This window comes from Ochotona curzoniae, unplaced genomic scaffold (assembly GCF_017591425.1).
Source record: "Ochotona curzoniae isolate NIBS_2020 unplaced genomic scaffold, NIBS_Ocur_1.0 contig_2927, whole genome shotgun sequence".
Classification (NCBI taxonomy): Eukaryota; Metazoa; Chordata; class Mammalia; order Lagomorpha; family Ochotonidae; genus Ochotona; species Ochotona curzoniae.
In genome coordinates this window covers 7,962,808-7,971,698 of record NW_024465654.1, presented here as the reverse complement: position 1 = coordinate 7,971,698, position 8,891 = coordinate 7,962,808, and positions in this window count along the sequence as shown.

Sequence of the window (8,891 nt, the reverse complement as noted above, 5' to 3'; positions counted from 1 at the left end):
GCTGTCTGCCCTGCGTGTTTGCATTTCCCGTTGTCCTTGTGAGCTTGTGGATGAGGGTTCGGGTTAGGGCTAGGGCTAGGGTTAGTCCCAGCTCTGGCACACCCTGGGAGGCAGCAGATGAGGCTCTGTCCTCGGGTCCTTGCTGGGCTCCTGACTTAGGCCTGACTCTGTCAGGCATTTTGGGAGAGAACCAGTAGGTAGAAGCCTGCCTGACACAGAAATAAATCATTGTTTTTCCAAAAGAAGGAGAAGTAGTAGGACAGAAAATGTAAAACAACTGTTCCAGGTCACAGATCCTCCCGTGTCTGTGACCTGGTTCCCCACTTCTCCCTGTTGACCATGTGTGTTGGCCTCACTGCCCAGATCACTGTTCTAGCTCCTCTCTGTGAAGGGAAAGGACCTCCCTGGCAGGAGGCATAGCCTCGAGCGCCCTCAGATATGTATCCCACCTCCACGGAGCCCCCTGACAACCCCTAGAGTACTGGGCTGGAGAGGCCACAGGATGGGGTGCAGGCTGTGGGGCTGTGCAGGGCTGCATCTACCCTTCCAGTTTGTGGGCCCCAGCTGTTGTGTCTTTGAACCGTCTACAGCTTCTGCCTCCAGGGGAGTTTGGGAGAAGTTGAGTCCTCAAGGACTGAGAGGTGCCTCAGTTTCCCCAGCAGGACCTAGCAGTTTATCCTTAATCCTGCTGCCTATGGACCTGTAAGTCCTGACTCCTGCCTGAGCTGACCTGTTCATTGAGGTGACCATGGGCAGTGCTGTCCAGACACCACCAAATGGTGGTTGCCACCCTTTCCCCACCATGGTCCCACCTCCGTGCTGAGAAAACCCTTGTGCTATGGTGCTCCTCTTCCTGGTTTCAGCTGAGAGGAGTGACTGGTACCTGTGGCCATTCCTCCCAGCATGCTCCCTGCCTAAGGGCCTTTGTTATCTGAAATAGGAAAATAGCACATTCATGTTTAATTATTCATTTTCCATTGCCCTTAGCAGAGGATTAACTGAGTGAAACAAAGGAAGTAGCCTGACCTTCAAGCTGGAAGGATGGTTGTTAACACAAACTTCAGAGATGAAAGGTTACGCTGATCCTGCTGTAAATGAGCAGGATAGCCAGGGGAACTCACAGCAGAAGGCCTCCAGTGACTCCAGGGACAGCCAGTGAGGTTTGTCATGTGGGGCCTCCACACTGCCCACCTGCTGGACAGTTCCCCGCGGTCCCCTGGGGAGACTCCCTTGAGCCTGCCCCAAGGCCCAGCAGGGCCGCTGCTACCGGGAGCATAGCATGGCATGGTTCTCAGCTGCCCTCCCACTGCCAACTTGAGAGTCACACAGATACCACATGACACAAATGCATTTCTGTTTGAGTTGTGGCAGAGGCAGGCATTATTAATAACTGGGATGCCCAGGGCCTGGGGCGCCTCTACCTGCTGGAGCCTGGCATGTTTGCCCTGGGCTCCTGGCTGCGTGGACACACTTGCTGCTTACACCTCCTCCGCGTGTACCCTCACTAGGTCAGGACTGGATAACCAGGCCTGGGAAGCCGTTTGACGGACACCCTTGGCTCCTCTCACCACAGCAATGGTTGGTTTTGCTGGGTACTGCCACGGGAACCCCTAGTCAGGGCACCCTGAGCCACTCATGGCAACTGTTGCATGTGTAATGGTTCTCTTCCAAGGAACTCGCAAGGCTGGAGCTGAGATCTAAGGCACTGTAACTTGAGCTATAGGAAATTGTGGGTAGTCCAGTTGCTGACTAAAAATGGCAGTTTTATGGCCCATAAAATGCAGGTGATGCCATGTTCCTAAAAGGCAGTTCAGCCTGTGGTGGGTGCCTCAGGGCCCCAGCCCCGTGGTCAGCTCCTCTGTGCCACTGCTGCTGTTGCTGGGAGTAAGCATGCGATGCGAAACTGCCCAGGAGCCACATGGCACACCAGGACCCCAGTGCATTATGATGCTTGTACAAACCCTGTCACAGTTCGCCAGGTTCACCCCAGCATGGCAGTGACTCCCAGAGTCAGAACCTGGTGCCCACCTGTGCCCCCCACAGCTGGGGTGGGGACGGGCCTTCTGAAACTGCTTCAGGCTCTGTGCCTTCCCCTGGGAATCCTGCGTCCTACATGTATGACTTCCTTCTGGCACCTCAGGGTGGGACAGAGGAAGGGGCCGGGGTGATGATGGCATTGCATCCTGAATGGTCGTCTTAGCAGTGGCTGCTGAACACACAGCCGTTTCGAGGGTTTTGGGGCAAGAGGGGAATGGTCAGGAAGGGGCCAGGCAGGGAACAGCGGGAAGATGGTTGTGTCAGACACAGGGGCGTCTTGCTTCCCTGCCCGGGAGGCCGGGCAAATGACAGCCACTCAGCCCCGCCTGCCCTGAGCCATGATTCGGTTCTGGGTAATGTTTTGCTTCTCTCTATCCATGTTTCTCTTGTTGGGATGATTCAGTATAAATCATAAAGAACACGTCCAGCAGATGAACATGCTACCATGACTCTAGGACCTTGGGGGATTACATTCAGACGAGGCAGAGTGAATGAGTCTGTGCTTGAAGCAAGTGATCCATGAGGTGTTCAGTGCACTGCTCCTCCAAGGCAAGGCACACGCAGGGCTGGTGGCCCTCGTGTAGGGCCCTTCCCCGAGGCTCCCTTCTCTGCTACATCTAGACTGCCTTTCCCCACTGTGGAAGGCATCACTGCAGACAGCAGAAGATGGCCCAGCTGCAGGGTTCTGATTGGCATTTTGCACAGGAATTTGAGCCAGCAACAGTTACTGATGGCCTCACTGTGTTATGAATGCAGGGAAGTGCAGGGGCCGCATGCTGTCAGTGGGAGAACCCCAACATGCGGTCTAGACTGGTGGCGAGCAGACAGAAGAATGAAAGCGGGGTCTTAACTGACAGACTGGAGTTCCACACCAGCAGTGAGTCGTTCCGCACCATTGGGTGTTTAGAAAGTGAACTCCAGTGCTATACCGGGGAGACAAGAATGCATCTAGCAGAGAGCCACATGTGGGCCGGGCTGTGTTTCCCTTGTTTGTGTGACGTTGAGTGGTAGGCTGTGCAGAAAAGGGTCCCTTACGGGGAAGCTTGCCTTGTAGAACAGTACTTGTGAAGGGCTACCACCCCTCACTGGCTATGGTTGGATGCTGATTCCTGGGGAGTGGGTGTGTGGCATCGTGCAGGCCTGTGGAGCTGCAGAGTTGCATGCCTGCACCTGCACCAAGGCCGACATGCAGCATCTTCCCCAGAGGCCTGCTGTGGCCGGAGGTGGACGGGGGGGACAGCCTGCAGCTGTCGGGAGTCCCCAGAAGGAAGGGAGAGGGCAGGAATCCTGGCTCAAAAGGATCCGACACCTGCTCCGAGGATCACTGCCCTCTGGGCTCCTTCTCTTTAGCCAAGTCCAGACTGACTGTCTTGTGCTTCACCATGCTCTTGAGCAGCTTGGAGTGAGGTCAGGGTACAGGACACCACCAGCAGTTGTGCAGAGGGAAAGAGCTTCTGAGAGCTGCAGTGATGGTCTCACGGACGGAAGCAGGATGGGGATTGCTGGGCCTGAGTGTTGTGCTGCTCTGTTTTTTTGGAGTTTCCTGGAAGGCCAGCACCCTGCGTGGCTGCTCCCCGGGCAGGGGTGGGGAGAGGGTGCTGTGGGGCTAGGCTGTCAGCCAGGGAGGTTGTTGCTAGGAATCAAGTCTCGCCCAAATTAACTGCAATTAGAAGGAGGCACTGACTTTGAAGATAAGGCCTGCAATTTTCTAGATGTTCCCAGCAGGAGACAGAGTCCAGCTGCTGCTGGCGAAGGGGCCGGTCCTGGTCTCTAGCTAGCTTTCTGACCCTCCTGTTCACTCACTTCCAGAATGAGGTTCCCTAGGCCCTCGTGGAGAGAACTCCAACAGCTTGGTTGCACCTCAGCCTCTGACTCGGTCTCTGACACTTGGCCAGAGCCACAAGAGCCTGGCTATAGCTGCCCACCAGCATGTGGCAGGGGTCTGTAGCATAGTCAGGACCCCCTTGCCAGGCCTTTTGCAGCCCAGAGAGGTTACGCAGCAGGGCTCTTGAGGGTGTGAGCCAGGGAGATGGCACAGGTGGCCCTGTAGACACCACTTGCCCCTCCCTTGTAGTGGGGGAGGTTGAGACAAAGTAGAAGAGCATCTGAGTTTGGGACAGAGCTGTGGTTCCCATCCCTGCTCCCTCCTGTGAACTTCAGAAGTTACTGGCCCAGGGATGGTGGTGCTGCCATCAGCGTCATGAGGTGCTCCAGGAGACCGAGCTGGGTCTGGGTCCCTCTGTCTGTTGGCACACAGAGACAGGCAGAGGCGTCTCAGGCCCTGCTGAGTCCGTCTTGGCCCTGCAGGCCGGAGCCTGTGCTTGTTGGCTTCCCACAGAAGCAGCACACAGATCTCAAGTGGGCAGACAAGTTCCCAGAATACTTGGAAACGATTGCACTAAACTTTGTATCTGCATAGCAGTGATCCATTTAGCTACTTAAACGATGACAACTCCTGACTCTGGGAACCAACTACAGTCCAGTGCCTGGAAACCAGGGCTAAGCAGAGAACTAAACAAACAGTATTATCATCCCTGCCTGTGTCCTGGACGCGTGTGGCCAAGAGGCCAGGGAGAAGCTGCTGCAGCAGAAAGGAGCCGGGCTTCTGCCCAAGTGGGATGGGGCTGTGGCCTGGAGAACGGAGTGGGCCCTGAGTGGGCTGTTCCTGGAGCTTCTAGTTGGCACAGACAGAATGCAAGTCCAAGCTCAACCTGTTCAGGTCTGCTTGGCCCCTGCCCATCGCATCCAGTTCTGAAGGGCACGGCCAAGGTAGCCACTAACACTCTTTGAAAGCTGGGAAGTGGTGTGAGGCAAGTGTTTGAATTTGGCTTGAAAAATTTCAATCCTTTGTTGAAAGGGCAGTGTTGTTGCCTGACCTTGTGCTGAAGTTATCTTCCACAAACTTAGATGTCTATTTCTGATAATTGTTTGGTCAAGTTCCACCTCAATTATGCTTCCAGCCAGCTAAGATGTTGCACATGAAAGCTGTGCCCCAAGTTTACTTCCTGTATATTTATAACAGGTGCTAATTAAAGTATCCATTAGAGAGCATGCATATCTCCAGAGTAAATCATCATGAAACCAAGCCAGAAACAGCTGTAATACAGTCTGGCTTTTTTCTACCTCGGTTTCTCTGAAAGCCAGGATGAGACTTGTCTGTCGCTACCTGATGTCGGACATGTGGGGGAACAGCCTGCGGCCAACAGGGGGCACCGTATGACAGGGCAGGGCCGACTATCCCAGTGGCTGGGCACACACACCTGGATTCCAAAGAAGAGCAGTGGCAGGGGTGAAGGTGAACAGGCCTTGGCCACTCAGCTGCTGGCCGGCACAGTGTTCATGTCACCAGGCTGTGCTTGCCTGTAGCAAGCAGTGCCCACTTCAGCCTGTTCCCCACTTGGGGAACCAGTATGGGAGATGAAGCAAGGGGCATGCAGCACTCGGTGTGTGTCTGCGGCACTCGGAACGCTTGAGCAAAAAATCCCCTCTTCCTGATGCAATTCTGTACTTCCACGGAGACACGGACAAAGGAGAGCCTAGTGACTTCTGAAAGAATCAAACGCGTGAGGAAAAGCCGTCTTTGTCATAGTGTGACTGGAGAGTTCTTGACAACCTGTTAGGCATACCACTAAAGTGACAAGGGGATTCAGGGGCAGTTTAGGTCCGAAAGGTGCTTGTCACTTCACAAGGTGACCCAGAAAGGAGCCATGCGGGCCATTGGTCAGCACGGGGTCACAGGGCAGAGCCACGCGGGCCATTGGTCAGCACGGGGTCACAGGGCAGAGCCATGCTGGCCATCGCCCAGCATGGTCAGGGAACAGAGCCATGCAGACCGTCGCTCAGCACGGTCACAGGGTAGAGCCATGCAGGGAACTCAAGCAGGGAAAGCATGTGAGGAAGCCAGCACTGATTTGTAATGAAAACATGTTGCAACTAGGAATAGGATCTCCTTAACTCAGCAGTGAAGGTTTGTGAGATATCCCCTGGGAGCACTGCTCTTGAACTTCAGCCCTGGAAACTTCCCAGAGAATTGGGAGCATACAGGGTGCTCCCTGTTGCCCTTCTCTGTGGCATTGGAATGGGAGAGGGGAATGCAAGTTGTGGAGGTTGGAGGCAGTTCTGAGCCGCAGATACATGCATCCAGCATTTACAAAGGACCTGTGGACCAAAGCGTGGATTCAGTAGAGCAGAGGAGGAAAACTGGACTTGGTGCCAACATACAGAGACAAGTCACGTTTATGCGCTGGCAGTAAGCAAACAGGCAGTAGGCAGATATGCAGTAGCTGGTCCTAGAAGTGACTCTGAAGGTGTGCAGGACATTCCTGAGGAAGGCCGAGCAGAGCCCGCAGGTGGACACGGCCACCTCGAGCTGACCTCTCCCCTCTGTCAGCCCAAAGCCAAGCTGTGGGTTTTTTCCCCCCAGAAACCATCAAATATCTCTAAAACTAATGGAAATGTGGAAGTGTAGGCATAGCTAAGCCGTTCTCGAGGAGGTGTGGGTGGGTGCTGTGGCTGTGGTGGTGCTCACTGAGCTGTGTGGCACGGGGGCAGAGCGAGTTCAGATGCAGGGCTACGTGCAGTCACACCATCAGTGGGCAACGTGACCCTGCAGGGCTGGAGGGGCAAACGTCTAGACACAGTGCAGCAGTAGACCTGAAGTAAACCCCGAGACTTTGCTTTTTTATTTTATTTTATTTCTTTTTATTGGAAAGTCAGATATACAGAGAGGAAGAGAGACAGTGAGAAAGATCTTCCAACCGATGATTCACTCCCCAAGCGAGCGCAACGGCTGGTGCTGTGCTGATTCGGAGCCAGGAGCCAGGAATTTCTTCCAGGTCTCCCATGCGAGTGCAGGGTCCCAAAGCTTTGGGCCGTCCTCCACTGCTTTCCCAGGCCACAAGCAGGGAGCTGGATGGGAAGTGGAGTAGCCGGGATTAGAACTGGTGCTCATATGGGATCCCGGTGTGTTTAAGGTGAGGACTTTAGCCGCTAGGCCACGCCGCCGGATCCACAAGGCTTTTCAGAGGGAAAACATCTCTGTGATCAGAGAATGGGAAGTTCTTCCTCGCCAGAAAACAAGCCAAGCATGAACCCAAAAGGAAACAAGGACAACAAGCTCTAACCAACAGCGCCCTTTCACCCAAAGTGGGTGATGTGGCAGCTGCTGGGTGGGAGGCAATAGCAGCGTGTCAATGTGTATCATCACACACACACATTAAAGTATGAATCCAGAATGTGTATGGAAATCCTGAAGATCAGTCAGACCCATAATGACATGGCAGAATCACGGAAGAGGCTGTCTGAACAGGGTAAGTGGCTCAAGGTCATTAACCATTATGTATCCACCATGACGGTTGTGATGGATAAGGTGGGAGGTGATCGGCACTGCACCCCCAGAGCCCCCAAGTGGGGGCCCCCACCAGGAGGGTGGCTGTGAGCACCGTGGCCAAGCCCACAGCTTCCTGTGGACTGTGTGTCAGCACCTGGAGACAAGTGTTAGCATGTCCTGGCCTATGGCTGCGAAGCCTGCCACACAGCCATGCAGCAGAAGCGTACCACCATGAGAAGCATCTACCGAGGTTCCCTGGATCTCTCAAATGGCAGAGTTGAGCAGCACAAAGGGTCTGAGAGGAATGCTGGGTAGATCTCTGCTGGTCAGCAGGGGTGGGCGGGCTGCTGGGAGGGCCTGGGGTCTTCTGCATTGCCCTTGCTCTGCCCAGCCTGCCGGTGTGTGCTCAGGATTCTGAGTCCTGTGTGCTGGGCCTCTGGCCTCAGACGGCCTGCTGGAGCCTGATCTGCTTGGAAGTCTTCAGTGTCCTTGTGCTGTGCACACATTATTTGAGGTTCTGCACAGTGCCTGCCTCTCCTGACCTGGGTGCGGTGCTGTTCTCAGCAGCTATGCACACCGTCACACAGCCCGTGCTCGGCTGGGAGTGATGGTAGCCCTGGCCAGGGCAACTGTGGGGCCTCTCGGGCGGCTGTAGGGCCTCTTGGGGGTCTGTGCATACCCCTACATGGCCCGTGCTTGGCTGGGGGTGATGATAGCCCTGCTCAGGGTGACTGTGGGGCCTCTGTGGTATGACTGTAGGACCTCAGATGACTGTGGGGTCTCGGGGGGCTGTGGGGCCTCTCGGGGCGCTGTGGGGCCTCTGTGGTATGGCTGTGGGGCCTCTGGGGCGGCTGTGGGGCCTCTTGGGCGGATGTGGGGGGCTGTGGAACTTCTCGGGGGGCTATGGGGCCTCTGGGGCAGCTGTGGGGCCTCTCGGGGGGACTGTGCACACCCCTACATGGCCTGTGCTCAGCTTGCAGACATGTTTTTAGGGCCGTGGCTGTGGCGCCAGACACTCAGTGCCTTCCTGACAAAGGGAATTTAGGGCAGAGCTAGAGTTTTAATAAATCTGATTGAGCAGATAGAAATCCTACTCCGGGCTGGATGTGGACAAGCGCCTGGCAGGCTTGGCCCTGCACATTCTCTGTAATGGTCCTGGCCTCTCTGAGGAGAGCGAGTGGATGTGGGCTGGGTTAGCTTCCTCTGTCGTTCATCTGAGGGCAGTGACAGCGCGGCTCACTGCTCCTGACCAACGTCTGCGCATGTGCAGACCAGTCGAGATACCCTAGGGCCAGGCTGACTGGGCTTCCCAGCACCAGTGCAGACTATGCAAGGAGTTGCCTTGTAAATAGATGCTGCATCTAACCAAGCCATGTCCACCGGACAGACAGGCATTGTCCACAGTCTGCGGCAGGCCATGCCGCTGCATGGTTGTCAGGCAAGACTCATGGCTCTTTGGTCCCTGAAGCATTTTCTTCATCTGTCTATTGCCTTTGTCTTTTCGAAATGGGGAAGCTGGGATTCC